This window comes from Aulonocara stuartgranti (assembly GCF_965226115.1).
Source record: "Aulonocara stuartgranti genome assembly, chromosome: 23".
NCBI classification, from domain to species: Eukaryota; Metazoa; Chordata; class Actinopteri; order Cichliformes; family Cichlidae; genus Aulonocara; species Aulonocara stuartgranti.
The window spans coordinates 34,924,876-34,947,740 of NC_138958.1; positions in this window are offsets into that span (position 1 = coordinate 34,924,876).

Below are 22,865 nucleotides of genomic sequence, written 5' to 3' on the forward strand. Positions count from 1 at the left end.
AGTGATACTAAAAGAAACATATGGAGGAACAGTTTGGAACTAATGAAGTTAATTGGCAGCAGGTCAGTAATATGAATAAAATAAAATTAAAAAAATGAATAAAATAAAAATATCTTTGAGAGGCCACCTGAGAGAAGTAAAGCTATGCAGAGGTTCATGCACTGTCAAATAAAACAAACAAATATTGGGAAAAAATGTTCCTCAGTGTAAAATTGTAAGACTTTTATGGTCTATTGTGAAAATGTGGATTTATGAGATTTACTAAAAATCCAGCTTTTGGGGATTGGGTTTCTAAAAAGTGCCATAAAACACTCTGTATTAGACCCTTTCTTAGAATAAGCAAGGCAACATTTTGATTATATCTCAAATTTGACATTAATGTGTGGGGGAAAAAACTGTGCCTCTGAGGTATCCTCTGTGAAAGACAAATAATAGTTTCACCACTGATTTCATCACCAAGGCCAATTATGCCTGTGAGTTGTCATGTTAAGATACCATCAGGCCATCAGGTCTAGCTAGCAGCCTCCCTCTCCTGGGCTGCAGGATTTAACTTACAGTATGCTGTCACATCACAGCCTTTCTGGCTCAGTGTCCATTACATCTTTGCAGAAATATCTGCTTCCATGATCAGTAATAATCAAGAAATCTTTATAAAACAATTTTAAAAATATTTAATAATTGAGAACGATAATGAGCTGACGGGATGAAGGACAAAGCAATATAATAACTCAAAGTTTTTAGCAATTATTCTTCAATTCAGAGAGCTGAGAAGAAACCAAAGACATTAGCCAGAGAGAATGAAATAAGTGCAGATCCAATCATATGAAGGTCAGTATGAATAAACGAAATTAAAATGGATAATATAGAATGTTGATGTTCTGCCAGCCTAGAAAAGGTCTTATAACAATTCAAGACAGTTATAAAATGTGCAATATCTATGCAAATGATATAGTTTAATTACCTAAAGATAGCCTATAGCATCCAACAACAATAATTCGGCCTGTTGTTGCCTTTTTTTGTGTATCTGTAAGACACAAAAACAGTTGACTTAGTTGTTTGACTTAGATTGACTGATGAGTACAGCTGGGTGTCATCAACATACGGGATAAGTGACAATATACAAACTAGCTAATTCACTCCAAGCAGAGCACATATGGGAGATTTTTATTTTAGTTTTTTTTTTTTCAAATCATGCGGTTTTCCTATTAGTCTATATCACTGTTTCCCAACCACTGTGCCGTGAGAAACGATCAGGTGTGCTGTGATTATCTGGTTGCACCTGATTGGTACTCTAAGCGATCGGCGTGAGTAACGGGCAGAATAATTGCATTCTCTTCCACTACGGGGCAGTACAACTACCTAATTTGGTGGTGGGTGGGCCGTGTGATTTTTCAAATGTGAAAAATGTGCCGTGGCTCCAAAAGGTTGGGAAACGCTGGTCTACAGGATTATTCCATAACTTACAAATGCTTAATTTTATCAATTTTGGGGGCACTTAATGGTTTAGGCTTTACGGGCTAATATATTTGTTCCTTCAAATGGCAACCGTTTTTTCAAGCAAGAGCTTGAGATTCAGATAAACAGTGTATGTGTAAAATTATGTAAATTACGGTGGCATGATGGTGACACACAATGTGATGGTAAACAGCCAGTTATCATTTACCATATCAGAAGAAGACAAAAATATATTTTTAATGCACATTTATACACTGAATGTCAGAATGAGCCTTCATTCACTACAATATTTTCAATATTCTGTCCACTCAGACGAAAAGTTTCCACAGCCATGGCTGCTGTTTGCTTTGTTTTGTTAACTGACACAAGACCAGAAGCCATTTCTGAAAAATGAGTCGACCACCTCCCTACAACTAGGAAAACTCTTTGCATGTGGAAACCATTTGCAAGTAGTTTTGATGACCATCTGGTCACCCAGAGGTTGAGGGAATCAACTCCCTCAACCCGTCTTCAAATAATCACGGTCTGACTCAGAGTGAATGCAATCACTCTCAGACAGCTTGGCAAAGGTTCGCAGACAAAGGCCATCTAATTTAATTTAAATACACACAGATAACAAGACGCTGCAATCCATCTAAGGCTGTTATCACACCTGTGTGTAAATTAAACCCTGGTTCATTTCCCCCCTTGGTGCACTTCGTTTGTGCAGGTGTAAACACAGTAAATGCACTCCAGTGTGCACCAAACTAATCGCACCGAGCCCCTTTTTGGAGGAGGTGGTTTTGTTACGGTTCTAAACAAACTACTTTGTAGTGAAGCATTTTGGTTCACTTGGGTTTACTTGGATTTTTCTGCATGTGAAAACAAACCAAATGATGGGGAAAAGCTTTACAAACTCAGAGCAACCAGAGTAAAGAAACTATAGATGTGAAAATGCCATGAGTCAGTCTGCACCAGTGGGTGCAACTCATCTAAAATGCATTTCTTTGCAGTAGGAGACTAGACTCAGCTGCCACTCAAATGGATGTATTCTATTTATATTTCTATATAAAACCAAAGTTACTAAGCATTTATGTCACTTTGCAGTTAAATGCCATCCTATAGCAACAACGTCACTGTATGTGGAAGAATTTTAGTGTCAACTCTTTGAGGTTCTGCCTGGACTCTGGATGTAATTAATGTCAATTTCTATGTATGTAGATGGCAACAAATTTGCAATTGTCAATGCTTTATCCCAGATATGATCACAAACAGATTATATGTAGCTGCCAACTTGACCCAAGCTGACTTACTACATACAGGTATGTAGTAAATCATGCAGCATGTTGAGTTTAAGTCTTTTGCAAGCAATATTTACAACATCTCTGTTTACACTCTGTGGGATCAACTGACAGCAAGAATGCACTAAACCCCAAGTCACTTGTGTCCTGTGATAGTTCAAAGTTTAAAACTAGGTGAAATTACTTACAGTATAATTTGTGTCCTTACCTCTAAAATACCTAGAAATTAGGTAAGGTTAATATGGTCCATATCCCAAAAAGTACAGTGTACTTATGATGTAAGATTGGGAAATATTGTTTTTTTTTTTTTAATTAATTACCAAGAAATTACACAGTACTTACAGTATAGTTATTTCTTTGTTTCCTCTAAAGACCTGATTTGTTATCCCCTCTTCTAGTACTACATTTATGTATTTTTATGTAATTTTAATTGGGGTTTTTTCTCTATTATTGTAGGGTCTTTACAGTATAGTGTCAGAAGTAAAAAGGCAAATTCCTCCTTTTTTCAGTAAGAATCAATAACATAACAGAGATGGACAGTATTCATAAAAACTGGCAACTCAGTGTTTTTGCAGTGCCCCTATAAGACATATGCAGCTTTAAACGAAATCACAATAACTGGATAGACTGCCATTACGCTTTGTTCAGCCATTGCAGTTAGACATTAAAAATACAACAGCTTTGGGTCTGTTCTTACTGAGAGTATACTGTATCAGAGCGAATAAAGAATCACACTCAGCTTGACACACTCAGATATTTCATTTGTTTTTTCAAAAGTAAGCTTGAGAAAATCTTTCCCCGTTGTGCCAAAAGCGATGAGAAGGTATAACACCTGAATGACTGTACCCTAGACACAAAACTGCAGCTGAGTGTGGTGAGAATGAATTCTGAAGATATGTGATAAAAATCCACACCGTTAACGAGACTGACAAGAGTATAATTGGCTAACAGGAAAAGGAGAACAGTGGGTGAGGTATTCACTGTAACACCGATGGTTTTGGTAAGTAAAAGTCAGCGGTATTTGGTAACCTCACCCCTAATAATGATTTACAGCCCATCAGAAGGTACTGGCTGCAATCATTCAGATGCAAACAGATTTTTTAAACTACTTTGACAAAGTCAATCATGGTTATATGTAACTAACGGTGATTTTTTCACCACTTTACAATAGAAATTAGGATTTTTGCATAAAATGATACAAATATTTTTGCAATTATGCTTTTATATCCAGGTTGTAACCACACATTTATTCCCCGTCCGCTTTGTTTTAAATCCCATTCTGCACTCAGGGCTCTTCTGATTTATTTCATGATACAGTGGGTGTTACTCAAGAGCTCCATCTCCCTGGCCCGAGGCGGACGTCACTCAGCTATAAACGAGCCAAGCCCTGCCTACAACTTGATTAGACACTGGCACTCAATTTCACTATTGTCTAATCTGTGGAGTCAGGTGATGATGGGGAGTTCAATCTTGTGAAGCAACACACTTAATGGTGCATTTCACTGGAGGCCCACGTGCTAAAGGTGCAGCAAGAGAAGTCGTGAAAAGGTCAAGAAAGACAACATGTTGAAGGGAATAAAGAATAGAACCAAACAGAATAGAATAGATCTTTATTCTCATTGCACATTTACAACAAATTGTGGGGATAAAATATAAATAGTAGACACCAAGAATAAATACAAAACAACAGAAATGTATACAAAAATAAGAGAAAGGCACAAATTAGAGAACAAAATGCTTGGAAGTAGTGCAAAGAGACTTGGTCTGAATAGAGTCTGAGTCTGAGTGATGGACTTACTCAAACCATGGCTCAGATTAGTGAAGTGGGTGGTAAGGGCTAGGTTGTTGGGGGTTAGCGTTCATTGCTTGGGAGTCTGGAGGTATGGGACCTGATTGACCTGAGGCGCCGACCAGAGGGCAGCGGGTCAAACAGGTGTAAGGGGTCACCTGTGATGGCCAAAAGGCAACCAGTGATTTTTTTTTTGGGCAGTGTTAGGAGACTAGAAGGCCAGCAGCAGCTTCTGGTTTGGGAGGAAGTGCAGCCGCTGTTGGGCCTACTTTACCAGGGTGATGGTGTTGTGGGTCCAGGTGATATTGGTGGAGATTTGGGTGCCCAGTAGCCTGAACGTGGAGACAGATTCCACCTGTTCTCCATTTATAAAGAAAGGGGAGTGGACCTGTCTGTGCCTCCTGAAGTTCATCATGAGTTCTTTTGTTTTAATGACGTTAAGCTTCAGGTTATTTTCTGAAAACCAGCAGGACAATTTCTCTACCTCCGCCCTGCATGCTGTCTCATCTCCATCAGAGATGAGCCCAACCAGGGGTGGTCTCAAACTGAGCAAAATAGGTGTTGAACTCCTCTGCGAGTTTGAGGCTCCTGTCAGGCGTTGGGGTCTCCGGCCTTTCTAGCTGGTGAGGGCTTGGACGCCTCTCTACACCTGACGGAGGTTGTTGTCAGTGAGGAAGCCCTCTGTCCTCCTCCTGTAGGCCTCCTTAGCTTGTTTGATGCCCCTCCTCAGGTTGTCTCTGGCAGTGCTGTACAGAGAACTGTCGCACAGGTTCTGATGAACACAGCACTTAATGTAGAAAAGGACAGACTGAGTGAAGTTCTCCATGTCCTGTTGTTCAAAGATGGAAAAAAGGGCAGAGAAACGAGATTTTAGAGTGAATTTTGTCCTGCATGCAGGCTGTAGTGGAAAGTAAAGAGATAAATATGCAAAATGTAACTGAGCATGCTCACCGTTGTACCAGTATGCTAAATATGGCTGCCAGTTGTGTTTTTACTCAGCTTGGACTCCTGATTGCAGATAAAAGCTCCGCTGACTGTGGCTGCAGGATGACAGCCACCTTTTAAATAAGTGGAATGCTTTCAATTAAAGCATGCTTTCAAGCTGCGTACAGGAAGTGTGATTTATGCTGCCGGGCTTCATCAGCGTGGATGTGTGCGCTCCAGGAAGGATTAAGGCCCATTGCACAGTTTTAATCTTAGACACAGATTACTTCTTGGCTTTCTACGAAAGGCTTCGCTGTCAGATACAGTATCAGTGCTTCTGTTTGTTTAACTTCAATATATTCTCGGTTCTTTTAACATGTAAAAAAATCAAAGTAAATCATTTCAGATTTCTTGGAAAATCTTCCAAGTTTTCTGTCACCAAACACCTGTATGTGAAAAGCACAGGAGAAGCGTGGAAGTAACAGAGAAGAGACATCATCAGCATCTCATCAACACGTTGTTGTTGATGTGCTCTTTAGTACTTCAGGCAGGATTTTCACACTTTCACACAATCATAACTGGAAGCTGTGCTCAATTACTAACCACTTGCCTGCAAAAGCTGGAAATGTTGGAACAACTTTCTGTCTCTTCTGTGTTCTCATGCCGTAGACATGCAGTGTAATTGTATATTATTTAGTTAGAACTACGTTTCATCAGTGTTTTGCCTTTTTCACAGACTTTTCACTGGACGTTGTTAAAGCTGCACAGACAGTTATGCCTTTACTCCACCTGCTCAGCCTTTCTTTTCCAACCCAGGGCTTGAGGCAAGCAGTTATCAAGTCACAAGTTCTCCCAAGCCATGCTCTATTGCGGGACTGCTTATAAAGCTTTACTGGTTGTCGCGTGGTTCATCGTAATTTTCATATATACATTACATGTTATTAGTGTGTTATCACTTTATAGAGTTGTTCTGTGGAACACTGGCTGTGTAATTTTTTTATCATTTATTTTCTGCTTCTTGTGTTAAAGTTGCTGAAATTTTTGAAGCGATGATTCAAAATTGATGATGGCAAAATTTACTGTAGATTCAGCCTGGTCAGCGTAATAAACCTTACTGATATTTACATGTGTCTGCCACTTAGGTCAGGATGTGAATATCTCAATAACTATTGAATGGACTACCTCAAAATCAAAAGGTTTTTTTCAGTGGGTGTAGGGGTGTACTCCACCTCTCACCTTATGGCAGCTGGGATAAGATTTTGACTCTGAACTGGGTAAGTGGAAGAAACTGGATGGATGCCATTTGGTCGAGACATTCATGCTTTTGGGTTAGAAACTGGAATTACATGCAGTAGTACTTTTCTTCTCCCACCATCACATCGTATTCATGACATTTCTGTCTGTACAAAGGCTGCATGCTAACTAAGATGGCACATATAGCAAACAATGCACCTGCAGACGTGATGGTATGTGTTGTTATTGTGAAAACTCCAGCAGTGTGTTTGTTTAGTGTTAAGGTCGAAATTCGTAGGGGCACAAAACTGAAGCTGACAGAGAGATAGTAAAAATAAAGAAAGTGTAATTCAGATTTAGGTCTAAACAAAGTGCGTTGCACATACAATGCAGAGAAATCCAGCAAACAACAAAAGCAGTAGATACAGGGAACAAGAAAAGTTGGAATAAACACACAGGCACCACATTTGAAGTAACCTTTAAGAAGTAAGTTTATAGTATTTATCATTTCAGAGTGCTGACACGGTTTAACTAACCTGTCCCTTAAATGTCTTTCCCTGTTGAAAGTTATCATAGGCCAGTCTCTGAATGTCTCCTGTAAAGATGGGTCACTTTGTAGAACCTACAAGTGTTTTAGGTCAACTTCATTTGCTGCAAACACAAGCCAATCTGAATTCAGCAAACATTTCTATTTTGCTTTCATTCTGTACTCCTGGATCTTCACATATTCTTTTTAATCTAGTAAGCATGCTTTTCTTAAGCAGGATATCACGGAAACTTTAAGCAAAAGTTGTGGGCTTAGTATAAAGGGAGGAAGAACAGACACCAACTTTTTTTCTTGTTTTAATATCAAGAAAATTCACAGCTAAAATCAAGTGCAGTCCTGCAAAATTACGGCACAAAAATGTTACGAACTCAAATAAGGTACAAACTGATCCTCTCCGAAGAAAAAACATCATCTGTGTAACATTTCAAGAGACTATGGTCAAGTAAAAAGCTGTTCTTCTGAAACATTTAACAAGGCTGAAACTACAAACATTTTAATTAAATATTTGTCCAAAAGGGAAAAAATACTGAACTAGAATTTTGCAAGTTAGGTTGTATTTCAAAGAGTTATTTAAAATATAAATACATGAGCTGTATGCATGTAAATGCATGTAGACCAAGTGTGAATGTGCTTGCAGCAGAGATCTGAACACACTGGGCTCAGCGAGAATGAGTTTTAACCCTCCCCGGCAGTCTGAGGCAACTCTCCATATCTGGAACGTAAATGCATGCAGAGGGTTCCTTTCACCTGTATGCACATGCTATAAAAGCATAAACAGCTTGTAGTAATATATGATCATTACTGTCAGTTATGCTGCTGCCTTTGTGTGTGATCCCAGCACATGTGCACACACACACACGCACAGAGACAAGGGATGAAGGATACAGCTGCTAATCGGAGAAGACTTGAGGTTAACTAGCACCATCCATCCATCCATCCATCCATTTGCTTCCGCTTATCCTTTTCAGGGTCGTGGGGGGCGCTGGAGCCTATCCCAGCTGTCATAGGGCGAGAGGCGGGGTACACCCTGGACAGGTCGCCAGTCTGTCGCAGGGCTAACACACAGGGACAGACAACCATTTGCACTCACATTCACTCGCACATTCACACCTAGTAACAATTTGGATTTTCCAATTAACCTATCCCCACAAGCTGCATGTCTTTGGACGGTGGGAGGAAGCCGGAGTACCCGGAGGGAACCCACGCAAACACGGGGAGAACATGCAAACTCCACTCTTTCTGTGTGGAGTTTGCATGTGGAATTGAACTCAGGACCTTCTTGCTGTGCGGCAACAGTGCTAACCACTGTGCCTAACTAGCACCATACTATTATTAATTGTGGTTGTGTATTTTCTCCATATCTCTCAGAGGAAAGGAAAGAACAGATTGTTTTGATGATCCTCCTTTTTCGCTCTTCTGTGTGTGAGAAACTCCTTGACCTGTTAGCGTTATGCGCACTGTTCCAGCACATCTCTAACAATCCATCATGATATTTACTGCACGGACCTTCAGATAAACACCTGATAAGATGAAATATTGATTTTCCCTGCTTTTTTCCTCTCTCACACACACACACACGTGCACACACGTGCACGCCTTCTTCCACATAATAAAAATCTAACCTCACAGCCTGTATGCTTAAGAGTCATGGAGGGGTCAGTTAAAATGATATGTGTGCAGTTGCTGCTGTGATATATCACCAGTTGATTTTTGTTTTCCATCTCTCTCGTAGAGCAAACAGGAAGCGATCCTCTGCCAGATACATTTTACTTGATCAGTGCCGTACTGGGAGAACAACAAAAAGAAAACAGTTGGAGGTAATTCTTTTTTATATTTGCCTTATACCTTCATAGATTCTGTCCTGCTGAATGAAAGGACTCACTGAGTTGTTGCTATGTCTACATGTGCTTTTGTGTATCTGGAAAAGGTTTTGACAGTACAGCCTGACACATCCTGTGGGAGTATAGACTGCCAGCATTGCTGGTGGAAGCCATTTGGTCCCTCTATGCTCCAAGTGAGCATTGTGTCCTTGGCGTGCAGGCAAGAGCAGTCAACAGAGTCACTTTGTGTGTGTGTGTGTGTGGGGGGGTTGTGTTTTCTTTTTGCAGCATTTGATTCTGAGGTGCTGGTAGGATGTGGAGTGGGTTCAAATCTGTGACATACAGGTGACATCTGCTCTTTGCCGATGACACCATCCTTCTTGCTTCAGTGAACCGTATTTTGCTGATGTGGGCTGGAGCACTTTGCTGGCTGAAAGCGATGTGGATCAACACCTCTAAGTCGGCAGTAGTTCAGCTGTCTTCGGGTCCAACTCATATTGGGGAGCAGCTGCAACAGTGTAGATGCTGCACTGCACTGGACTGGACCTCCCTTTGCTCTCTGCACACTGATCTTGGACCTGCTGCTCGATCTTCCAGATGGCCTTTTGGCATCTGCGACCACCCCCTCCTCTCTAGGAGAAGCTGGAGTAAATTTCTGGGGAAAATCTGTCCTACTAACCTTTTGTTGTATCAGCATAGTTTTCTAGTTAAATGGACTGACATATAATTTCTTTCCCAGACAGTTATTACCCAAAGAGAATGCAACCTAATTTTGGCAATCCCTCACTTTGCCTGCAAAGCTACCACACGAATGAAGGCGATTTTTGTGAAATAGTTCCTCGACAATTTGGCGAATTAGTCCAAAATCTGGCACAATTAGGTTGACAATGTTCAGGTTGGTATTGGAGCAGTTTGCAGGCCTGAACTAAGAGACTTGCTAACTTTCTTTTGCAAGGATACTGTATATGTGTATGTGTTAACAATGTGACACAACAGAAAAAAAAAATGGCTGTAGTGCAACCTACCCATTTATTTCTATTTTGCTTTGTTGACAGGTGAAATATGAGAGTGCTGTCTAAGTCCCACCCTCTCTCAGACCTGCTGCTTGGGACACTTTTCCCATTTTCCCTAAAACATACTGAAATAAACTGGACCACATAGCAGAGGAATACATTAGATTTCTAAGTGAACCCACCACAAATATAAAAACCTACTCTATCAAATCATCACAGTCTCCAAAGGACAACATCATCTACTGCACATCTGATGGGTGCCCAGGAGAGCCAGACAATAATATCTGAATATACACAATATAATATTTTTTAAGTAATGCTTTTAGCATAGTAGCATTAGGTTCACTGCATAGTAGGCCTAAATGCCCACTGTGCACATTAGCCTGCTGTTATTCGGTGATAAAGTACCGGTGCTTTGTCCATGAATATTAAGTGGTCAGTGGTCAGTGTTGATGTTCTTATCATCAGCCTATTTATTTTATAAATCTTATTTAAATAACAGCAAGTGCATAGCTGCTGGTGTAGATTGTGTTTGTGTTTTGTGTATGCTTGCTATCAGATGAACAAGTGGGTGTTATGGTACAGAGGAAAGCCCCTGCAGGTACAGTCTTTATGTGTCAGCTTTACCAGTAAATAACAGCAGAGGTGGGATAAATCTGCCTTTCTTCTGAGCCACTTCCCAGCTACAGTATTTGTTATTCTGCTTTATAAAAATATTATATTTTAATGAGATATTTAACATCTTTAAATTGACAAATTATGTAGGAAAACATGCATAACCAATCTATTGTACATTTATATATACCCCCACAGCACCCCCTAGATGTTGCTATAGCTCTGGAGGCAAGATCTAGTCAATGGCTACAACTGCCTTCATTCAGTTGAAGCTGCCACAAGGTTGAATCGTATTGGAAAGGTTAAAAAATGAACTCACCACATAATTGTTCTGTGTGGTGGGTGCAGCCTATCCCCAGAGGCCCAAATCACTTTTTTGGTCTCAGCGTATAAAGATGACTTTAACCCTCTGTACCACACAACAGCTACAGCTGGCCAATGTGCTTCTACTAAAGTGTTTTTCAGGAATAAAAAAAAAAAAAAAAAAAAAAAAAATATATATATATATATATATATCAAATTCAAATTCAAATTTTTTATTTGTCACGTACACAGTCATACACAGTACGATATGTAGTGAAATGCTTGGACAACTGCTCGTGACCTAAAGAGAACAAAAAAGGAAAAGGCTATGAATAAGATAGGAAATAAATATGAAAAATTAAAAAGGGTAAATTTAACTAGGAAGGAATAAAATATAAATTAAGGTTAAAAATGAAATAACTGTACAACACAAATTAGAATGAAGGGTAAATTTAACTGGGAAGAATAAGATAAAGATAAATATATAAATTAAAGTTGAAAATAAAATAACTGTACAACAAAATACACAATACACAATATAGAACTATATAAGAATGTATGAAGAAATCTAAATATAAATAAATATATACACAATAACAGCAGCTGTACAAGTATTAACCGGAAATGAAGAATATAGTGACCAGTGTTGTGCAAAACCAAAGTCCAGAAAGTCCAGTGTGTGTGTAAGAACTGTATGTGTGGATCAGTACTGTGTGGTGGTGTGATTGAGAGACCGTATCGCCTGCGGGAAGAAGCTCCTCCTCAGTCTCTCTGTGTTGGTCTTCAGGGAGCGGAATCGCTTTCCTGACCTCAACAGAGAGAACAGTCTGTTGTTGGGATGGCTGAGGTCCTTCACCATCTTCCTGGCCTTGGTCCGGCACCGCCTGCTGTAGATTGAGTGCAGGTCAGGGAGCTCGGAGCGGATGGTGCGCTCAGCTGACCGCACAACCCTCTGTAGAGCTCGTCTGTCCTGCATGGTGCTGTTCCCGAACCAGGTATATATATATATATATATATATATATATATATACACACACACACGCACACACACATATGTTTTCACCCCCAAGGAAATCCCAGTCCATGGTTATTTACTCTGAAAGAGCCTGTAAAACTTAGTGTAAGACATCCGATGCCGATCGATGAGTCAGTTCACGACTACTTATGTTGGATGACAGCGATAATTACTGTCGGTAAGCACTGATGTTTTTTCCGCTGCTGTTAGCCTTTGTTAGCTGGAGTTAGACAAACTTTTTCTGAAGTGGGTCTAACATTGTCAGACCCTTAGTGAATTAAACTCTCATCCAACGTGAGAATGTAATCAAAGTGTTTATTAGAGGGAAAGTGTGACTCTTCAGACATTCAAGGCTAACATTACCTGACATAATGTTAGCTTAAAACCTGCACACACTTGCTGTGCACACACTAGCTAACTTGTGTAATGTGTTCTGTTGGTTGGTACATCCGCTAAGTTTATCCCTCAGTTTTTCTGCGTCTAGTATAGTCATATAGTTTAGAGTGTATGAATATGATGTTATTACCAAACTTGCTAGCCTTAGTTGTTAGCTGCTAGCTTCAAAATCTAGAGTCGAAAAGCAATCGATGACTACGAAGAAATGTTTCAATATACAGCCTATGAGTCATACACATAGATACACACAGTACACACTGACACCATATAAAATGCATGGCTTAGATCGAGCCAACATCGACAGCAAAAATACACATTGCCTACCACACGCTGCTCATATGATACCTCTCACCCCCGTATCTCATGCTCTATCCGCAGATCACAGCATGTTGTTAATGTTAAAATGACTCATTCAACTGTATTCTAACTACATTCATTCACAACTCTGCGCACGTTAAACAAACGGGAGACTGCACAAACCCAGTGCACCTTTATGGTGCCAGTGCTTGTCATGCTTTTCAGAGACCCACTGAGACCTTAGAGACTGTGGGTGTATGTCACATGCTGGCTGCAAAATTAATTGCCATAAACTCAATGTTCTCGGTTTGACTTGAAAAAATAACAGAAAAAAAATACTGGCAAAAGATTCATGTATACAAATATTAAATTGAGCAGCTGCAGGGATTTTTCAAATCCATATAAATAGGGTTTTTTAGGTAGAAGTTCCCTAATAAAAGCAATTTTGCCATTTAACATGGAATCAGTGTATAACAGACATACAGCAGACCACAGACCATTATTTACCATCTGCTCATAAAGGTATCAAATATGAACTATTTACATTAATATCAAAATCAAAAGAAAGCGTCACACACAGCCAGCTGTGGGCATAAACGCACCAGCAACATGTAACTGACATCACGCGAGCTTCAGACACTGAGATCAGCCTGAGCCACATTAATGACTGCATTTTGACAGACCTTACAAATGTTATGTAATAGATGGGATATGAGAGAGAAATAGCCTGAAAATAGAAAAATACTTAAAAGTTGATTTTTGATGTCGGAGAGCTCTGCGTGAGCACACACCTCTGCTTTTGAACTCGCTGCAAATTTCATTATGGACCAGTCTCAGTGGAGAGAAACAAAGAAAATAACCCTGAAATGCTGGAAACCCCTCAACTTATGGACAAAAATACACTGAGGATGATAGGTTGTGTTTAACAAATTGGAAAATCTGAGATCTGAGCATTTGTGGAAAGACATGAAAGTAGGCAATATTTAACACATTTTCTTCTTTCCATGGGGGTGGGAGGTGGGGGGTGGGGGTGGTCTTGCCTCATTATATGGGTGGGGCAGAATACCGGGGTGCTGGTGATGGAGATTCCTACTTATACCCTGACTGTTGCTGCTTTCATCTGACCATTTTAAGATTTCTTTTTCTTTTTTGTTTGCTCAATCACTTAACATTGACCTATGCAGCATTCAGTGATACAAAAGAGTATCTAACTCAAGGGATGAACCAAAGTTGTGTCTGTACACAGACAAATTGGCAAACAACCAATAATTAATTGCAGCTTTAGGCGCTTTTTTTTTTTTAGTCTATTAAAACAGTATGGGATTTGAACAGTGCTATCACCTGAAAACAGTGTGACCTTAAAAAAAATTATGGAAAATGGACAAGCGGAAGACAAAAGAAGAAGCAGATGAAAAGCATCTAAGAGCTGTGCCATTAAGAAATAGGAAAAAGTCTAGCAAAGAGTTAACACATGACCTAAGAAATACATGTAGCCCTTTAGTTTCATTAAATTCATCTACAGGTATGCTTTTACTGCCAATACAGTAAAAGCATACCTGGACAGAAAAACACACAGTTGAACACTATCAGTCATGATTGGGCCCCAACCCTGAAGCAGTGTGGGATCACCTTGACAGAGATCAGTACATAAGGCAGCAAACATCCAAAGAAGAGCCTGTCCAAAGACAGATCAGACTGTGTTGGAGAACCAAATCTTGACTTTCAAGTCATTTCTCAAGTTAGAGTTGTAAAAACTCTGCATTTGCCTTCATATTGTATTTCTATGTGTGTTTGCAAATTTCAGTTAATTGCTATGCCTACACCGATCAGGCATAACATTATGATCACCTGCCCAATATTATCTTGGTCCTCCTTTTGCTGCAGAGTCTTAGACTCCACTAGGCTCCTAAAGGTATGCGGTGGTATCTGCACCAGGATCTTACCAACAGGTCCTTTAAGTCCTGTAAGTTGTGAGGTGGGGCCTCCATGGATTGGACTTCTTATAGATGCTTGAATGGATTGAGAGGAATTGAAGGTCATGTCAACACCTCAGAATTGTTCTGCAACATCCACATAGATGTCAAGACTCAAGGTTTCCCAGTGGAGCATTTCCCAAAGTATTACACTGCCCCCAGTGGCTTGATATCTTCCAATAGTGCATCCTGGTGTCAGGTGTTCCCCAGATAATGGAACACCTGACCCCCATCCAACGGTGGATGGGGGTCAGCATGGGCCTTGTGGCTGGCCTGCAGATAGGGAGCCACATACGCAACAAATTATAATGCTCTGTGTATTCTAGCCTGTTTGCTTGATTGGAATACACAGGCCAGCCTTTGGTCCCCACATCGATCAGTGACCCTTGGCCATCCATGACCCTGTCACTGGTTCACCAGTTTTCCTTCCTTGGAAAATGCGCACATCCTTGCTCACCAGGAACACCCCACAGCAGCTGCAGTTTTGAAGATGCTCTGATGCTCAGTCATCTAGCCATCAAAATGCTGTCTTAGTCCTTACATTTGCCCATGTTTCCTGCTTCTAAAATGTTGGCTTTGAGAACAAAATGCTCACTTGCTCCTTAATGCATCCCATCCACTAACAGGTGCCATGATGAAGAGATAATCAGTGTTATTCACTTCACCTGTCAGTGGTCAGAATGTTATGCCTGATTGGCAAATTTCCCATTTTCCAAGCAAAATACAAAGAAATGAGGGGAGCTCGACACTTTTGCCCAGTACTGTAACTCACTAGTTAATAACACTTACATAATTGAGCTGAACCCTGAACTCTGGTGCAGCTAGTTAGAAGCGAGCAGCCATAATTGGTTTTCCTCCTCTGAATACAAACATAAATACTGAACGCACAAGTGCTGCCTTTTATCTGATGAATCCATTGAAACGGCTCTACCACCATCACGGAGTGAGCGACCCTCGGTTTTATCTCAACAACCGTGTCCATGAAAACTGTGATCACGGTTGTCGAGGTCACCGGCATTCTGCCGAATTTCTGTTGCAACAGAAAAGTAACTACCAAACTTTTCTGGATAAATATAACATTGAAATGAATGCATGTACTCGGAGAGGAGGATGGTATTTTGGTGTGAGCTCTCCCAAGGTGTTGCTTTGTGACACCAATAAGGCAGACTGTAGCTCTGTAATGAGCTGAGAAATGGCATCCCACTCCTTGGCTCTCTGGTGGCCGGAGTGAAACAGGCCTCATGCTATTTTTTGACAAGAACTGACAATACGTGTCCATCGTTCTCGGGGAGCGAGAAAGAAAAAGAAAAAGCAGAGCGACTGGACTTTGTGCACTGGCACCATGTCATCGCCGGGGTTAGTGTTTTCTCACACAGCACTGTCTGCGAACACTGTATTTATTTCCACACAGATGTTCTGGAGATGACAAATCGAGTCCCCCGCTGTTTACTGCGTTGTATTTTCAATAACACATTATTGTTTAGAGCATTCAGTGGCACCTACTCACTTATCTTTAAGTGGACTTAAAAGCAAGCCTTTGTGTTTATAGCATGCTTGGCACTTTATATGTACCCCATTACTTTTGTTGCCCAAGAAGAGAACATTTATTGTGATTGTAAATGTCGTCCATGTCCATTCAATTGCTCTTCAATAGAGTGGTTTATTTGGGAAGATTATTTCCTGGTTGCCAACAAGGAGGTTTATTTACTCTCCTTTTGGACATCTGTGCTTTTTTTATACTTTGGCACACTTTCAGGGTTGCACAGTCCAGTGCTGTCTGCGCAGCGTCAACTTTAGAGGGATTCGTTTCTGGAGAAGCAAGGCTCTGTGCGTAAGTGATGGCTGCAATCTGTCTTTTCAGTGTTGTTCTCCGGCTACAGATCAGCAGCTCGTGGCGGCTGGCGGAATTTGGTGGGCGAGTGGAATGCAACAGCTGATGTTTTTCATGATGCAATCCTAGCATGAAGCGGGCAAGCACATCATCGGCAGCTCGGCAGCCTCTTTTATTCAGCCGTTATTTACTCAGCACTTCAGCCCGCGGGCACATGACTCCACAGATGGTTAAGGTGGGGAAACACGATCGTTGTAGGGCCATTGTTGGAGCTCAGACCTTTGTAAAATAGTATACAAACATGGAGAAATGAATGCAAAGAGGTAAAAGATAAAAATTCATGTGAACCTGAAACAAATGGCCACTTTTTGTCTATTGATGTTGCCCTTCCATTTAATTCTCTTCTTTATTTATTTCTGAAAACCTGTAAATGTACAATGCATCACTTCCTGTAAACTCGAGTGCCATCCTAGTGGGGGAAACAAAACAACAAAAACCAACCAGTCCAGTCGCAGAGAGCTTTTAACACTCACCGCAGAAGCTTTTATGAACTAGATATAGCCTCTGTCATTATTGTTTTATATCAGTGTGTAGAGATCAGTGAAATGAAAAGCTTTTATTGCAAACGTTAAAGCTGCACATTAGTAGGGGTTTTATTAACAGTGGTTCAAATCAAAATAAGTGATATGAAAGCAATCTTTGTTATTACATCACGTTTTCTCTCATCCTTTTAATGTTTTTACCTTCTCACTGCCTCCTGTGCTCCCTCTGGTTTTACCTAACTCTTAGTTATGGTGCCAGGAATCAGTCTGTACATGCTGTTAGCTTAGCATTGTGCAGTATCATAAAAGCTGGTGACTTCTATGTTTTATTCTCAGGTATGTGAGTTAATTGGGATATGAGTCTGGATGATGCAACAGCAGCTCCTATACATGCACATACTGCTGTCTGATTATGATCCTTCCCTTCCTTCTGAATATTCCCTCAGTCTTTGTCAGACTGTGAAGTAATCCAACAGAAAATTCAGAAAATGTTGGGATGCTGTGGAAAATAAATAAAAGCAGACTGCGATGACTTGCAGATGTTATAAAATCATGTTTTCCTCACAACAGAGAACAAATCAAACATATCACGTTTATACTGAGACTTTTTACCATTTTATTTTCATGAAATAGCAAAATGAAATCCTTCAGTGTGCAAAAGAGAAATTTCAGAGGTCTTTCCTTCCAGCTGCTGTCAGACTCTACATTATACAACAGCAGTGAATGTACCCATGTGAAAAACACCACACATGCACAAACTGGGGTCTGTACAGCTCTCCATGTGCAATACTCAATACCTAAATCCAACCACGCCACTATGAAGCATTGAGCTTTGCTGCTGCCAATCTACCAATGCTACCAAGGTGCTACCTGCAAAATAAAACCCAACAACAAAACAAAAAAGGTGGCTATAAATTATGGAACAATTTTAGAATAATGTTCCTCAACATGAAAGTCTGAATATTTTTGTCATCTGCAGTATAAGAATCAAATCAAAATATTAATAAATGTGAAGGAATCTCTGTGCGCAATGGACAAGGGCAAACTTCCCGCCCTCCGGTGGCACTGCGTTAAAAACAGGCATGTGGTTAAACTTCAGTCACGAAAAACAGAAGCTATACATGAACATAAAACTCAAAACTTTTAAACATGGACTGAGGCAAAGTGCAAAGCTGGAATTGGCAGCTTTCACATGTTAAAAGGGACTATTAGTGCTAAAAGGTTTACACAGGTTTTAGAGCAACATACGCTCCAGATGATCTTTTTCAGAGAAGGCCTTACATATTTAAGCAAGACCATTCTAAACACTGCATATATTACAACAGCATGGCCTCGTAGAGATTTGTAAATCACTGCATTCTGTCTTTATTCACAGTTACACACTGTCCCAACTTATTTATTTGAACGTATTTGAAGTTTTGACACTGGCTCATTGAATCTTGTATATTTTGCCTCTGCAGCCTCTGCCTCATGCGTTGTATGGTACTAAGAACATGGCCATGCAACACAACAGCTGCTAAATTTATATTAAATATTGGAAACAGTTTCACCAGAAACATTAACCCTTAAATGTCAGTGTTCTGTTACTACTTGACAAGATTCGTATCTTAAGCATTTTTAGCTAAAAATGAGTAAATAAGAAACAGAACTCAGACTATATTCTCGGTCAGTTCTGGAAAAATACAAAGACAGGCTAAGCCAAGCGGATGCACACTGCAAACTAAATTAATTGGCCTTTACTTTTCCCCAAGCACCAAAGCAGCATATGACAAAAACATGGAGTCCACCCAGTCATAGCACCACATTCCAAAGGTTTCCAAATGGCTTTTTGTTTGGATTTGCATGTTTGCTCCTGCCAAAAAGAATGAGCAATTAAAGCATGTTGCACTCAAGTAAGACAGGCGGTGCTTGGCAAAAATCACACTCTTCGGCTCAACCCTTCAGAAAATAAGCAATTAACACCTGCTCTTCTAACCTCACTCACTCCTGATGACACTCACAATCACACTGCCTCATTAAATCCAAAAATACATCCACATGTATGTGCATGTATACGGCTGCTGTCCTAACTTTACTTCTTTTTTTTTTCTTTTCTTTTTTTTTTTTTCCTTTTGCCTGTCCCATTTGGTTCTTTAGCCGTCAGAATTGTTGTCTGAAGACCAACAAGGATACCCAATGGATTTATTTTGCCAAATGGATCATCATGGCATTGCTGTATTGGTCCATTTGATTGACCTTTGTTTTTATTTTTTATTTTATTTTATTTTCAATTGTTACAAACGGGACAGACATGAGTGAGGGATAGGAAAGGGAGAAAGAAAGGGAAAGGAAAAGAAAAACAGAAGGGGAGAGGGACAGTGAGAAAGGGAAAAAAAAGAATAAAAAAATCTCCTGGATCACCTGTTGAGAGAAGAAGAATAGAAAACAAGCAAAAAAACCAAAGCAACATACTAAACACAACACCATCGCATTAATCTAGCTAAGTGTAAACAGCAGTAAATACTAAATATTGAATGTTGTGTGCAGCACGCAGGACAGACAGCGCACAATGTGCTTTGAAGTAGCAGCCAAGAAAGGTGTGATTTAAGTCTACGAACAGTGAACATCCATGTGCACACCTGTGTGGATCAGGGCGCTTGTATTCAAATGGTTTCCCCATGTAATGGTCCGCAAGAGGATGTAGAGAGCCATAGCCCTGTCCCCCAGGGCATGAAGCAGGCATGGAGGAGATCCAGGCCCCAGACATCCAGAGGCCCCAGAGTGCGAGAGCCCAAGGAGGGCCACCGGAGGGGCATCCGTGCCACCCTCACGGGAAGGGCTGAGGATCCCCAGACGAGGGGTCACCCAGTAGCCACTGAGCAGAAGCTAGAGGGGCCTGCACCGGCGCGCCCGCCGGCTCCGCTGGCAGCCAGCTGTGCCAGAGTGGACCGAGCCGCAGGCCCAGAGGCATACCTGAGCGCCCAGCCCCGGACACCAAGAACCACCAATGCACTGACCCCTGAGGGCATCAGTCACTGACAGGGAGTGTGGTGAGGGGAGATAGGCCTCCACACTTTGGAGGGCCTGGGAGTTCCCAGAGAGGTGGAGTCTAAGACCCGACCTGACATATAGACACAGACAAACAGGCACACACAGACACAAACATGCATTCCCACCCTCATGCACACATATACAAAAACTCAGCACTCACCCAACGTAAGGATTGACATAAATGGACATGTACACACAATCACACTCCCCAAACATACTCTATACCCAGGTCCAGGTACCCTCGCCCCCAGAGGGGGAAACGGCACCCAGACCTAAGAGATGTTACCCTTCCCCCCGGGGTGGAGGCAAGCAGACTGTCCTAGGCTCCGCAGCAGCAGGGAGGCCAATCGGACAGCCAACATCTCCTCCCAGCCCCCCCGCCCCGATGGCTAGTAGAGAACGGGGGTGTGTGAAGACCCCATACCTCCCTCCTCCCACTCATGTGTAGTGTTGCTGCGTGTTGCTCTAAAGTGCATCTAAAACAAGGGAGAGCATGGTGCTGCTGCCAGAGAGCAGCAGGTGTTAGCACGGCCCCTCCCGAGAACCCTCAATGTCTACATGGATTTAAAATTGAGAGGTGGGCACCAGCGCCAGAGGTAGGTTTGAATACACAGACCGTCCACTGGACGCCGTTAACGAGCCCACCCTCAAGGCCCTATATGTATGTGTTATGAGAGTGTAAGTAATGTGGATGTCTAAGTTGTGAGATAAAATTGAGGCACAGGTGGCCAGAAGAGGACAGAAGGGGGGGGGGGATGTCTCCCCTGCACCCTGGTGACACACCCGCACCCCAAGGCCCTACCTGTGTGGGTGGGTGTGGTGGAGCGGGAAGAGGGAGGTAGCCAGGGATGGGGAGGAAAAGAAGGGAGGGGAGGATGCCTCCCTTTGGAGGGCCTGGGAGTTCCCAGAGAGGTGGAGTCTAAGACCCGACCTGACATATAGACACAGACAAACAGGCACACACAGACACAAACATGCATTCCCTCACCCCTGGCGTCGTTGCCCACCTCTCAATTTTAAATACACGTAGACATTGAGGGTTAGCAGGAGGGACCATGCGCTTACCTGCTGCTCTCTGGCAGGTAGCTCCAAGCCCTCCTGGGTTTTAAATGCACCTTAGAACACACATACATCAACACTACAATGAGCGGGTGGAGGGAGGTTTGGAGTCTTCTCTCACCCCCATTCTCTGCGGCCTGCTGGAGCGGGGGGGGCTAGGAGGAGGAGTTGGCCGTCCAACTGCGGTCTGGAGTGTGGGGCCTCCCTGCTGCTGCGGAGTCGGGGCGGTCTGCCTCCCCCCACCGCAGGGAAAAGGGTAACACCACCTGGGTCTGGGTGCAGTTCCCCCCTCCAGGGGCAAGGGTACCTAGACCCGGTTCGTAGAGTACGCTTGGGGAGTGTGATCGTGTGCACAGCGTCTCTTTATGTCTGTCTCCACGTTGGTTGAGTGTGGAGTAAGTGCATATGAGAGCATGAGGGTGGGAATGGATGTTTGTGTCTGTGTGTGCCTGTATGTCTGTGTCTATATGTCAGGTTGGGTGTCAGACGCCACCTCTCTGGGGACATCTCAGGCCCTCCAAGGTTTGGAGGCCTATCTCCCCCTACCACCACTTCCCCTGCCAGTGGCGGGGGAAGTGGTGACATCGGTGGGTTGGTGGTTCTTTGTGTCCGGGGATGGGCGTCCAGGTACACACCGGCTCACTCCTTGGTGGACGCTTATCGGGGCCTGGAGCCTGGGGCTCGCTCGGGCCACTTCGGAGGTGGGGTGCCCCCGGCCTCTCGGCCTGGGGCTCGGTCACTCAGGCACGGCTGGCTGCCGGCGGAGCTCACGGGCGCGTCACTGCAACTCCCCCTGGCTTCTGCTCCGCGGCTGCTGGGACTCTCCTCAGCTCTTTCTGGGACAGTGGCGCGGCTGCCCCTCTGTTGGTCTTCCTTGGTCTCTTGTGTTCTGGGGGCCTCTGGATGTCTGGAGTTTTGATCTCCTCCATACCTGCTTCATGTCCTGGAGGACGGGGCTGTGGGCCCCCCCCACACCCTCTAGCAGATCATTACATGAAGGAACCTTTTAAAAAAAACAAGCGCGTCCATGCTCACAGGTGTACACACGGGTGATCACACCCACAAACTACACCCTTTTTGGCTCCTACCTCAAAGCACACTGTGTTCTGTTGATCTTATGTGCTGCACAATAATGTTTAATATTTAGTATTTACTGTCATATTCCCATATATCATTGTGATGTTGTTTATTCTATTACTCTTGTTCTCTTCTGCTTGTTTTGTTTTTTCTTTCTCAACAGGTGATCCAGGTGATTGATATATGCATTTTTTTTTCTGCCCGTTCTGTTGGTTTTTGTTTTTTGCCCTTCTCCCCCGTCCCTCTTCTCAGCTGTTTCTCTTTCCCTCTTTCTTTCTCCCCTTCTTTCCCCCAGTCAAGTCTGTCCCGTATTCAGTAAGTGAAAATAAAATAAACAATAAAAGGTGAATCAAATGGACCATTACGGCAAGGCTGGGAAGGTCAATTTGGTAAAGTAAATCCGTTGGGCATCTTTCTTTGCCTTTAGACAACAATTCTGATGGCAAAAGAGCCAAATGGGACAGGCCAAAAAAAACAAACAAAAAAAACAAAAAAAAAACAAAACCCTGATCTTAAATAAATGATTACTGGTAATAAAAGCCGAGGGAGGTCAACAGTGATCACTGACTGTTTTAGGAGCTTTTTGAGATTAAATAGAAGAAAATACATAACATTAAACATGTTAACAACACAAAAGCCATATTAAACGCAGACTACTTTAGGCCC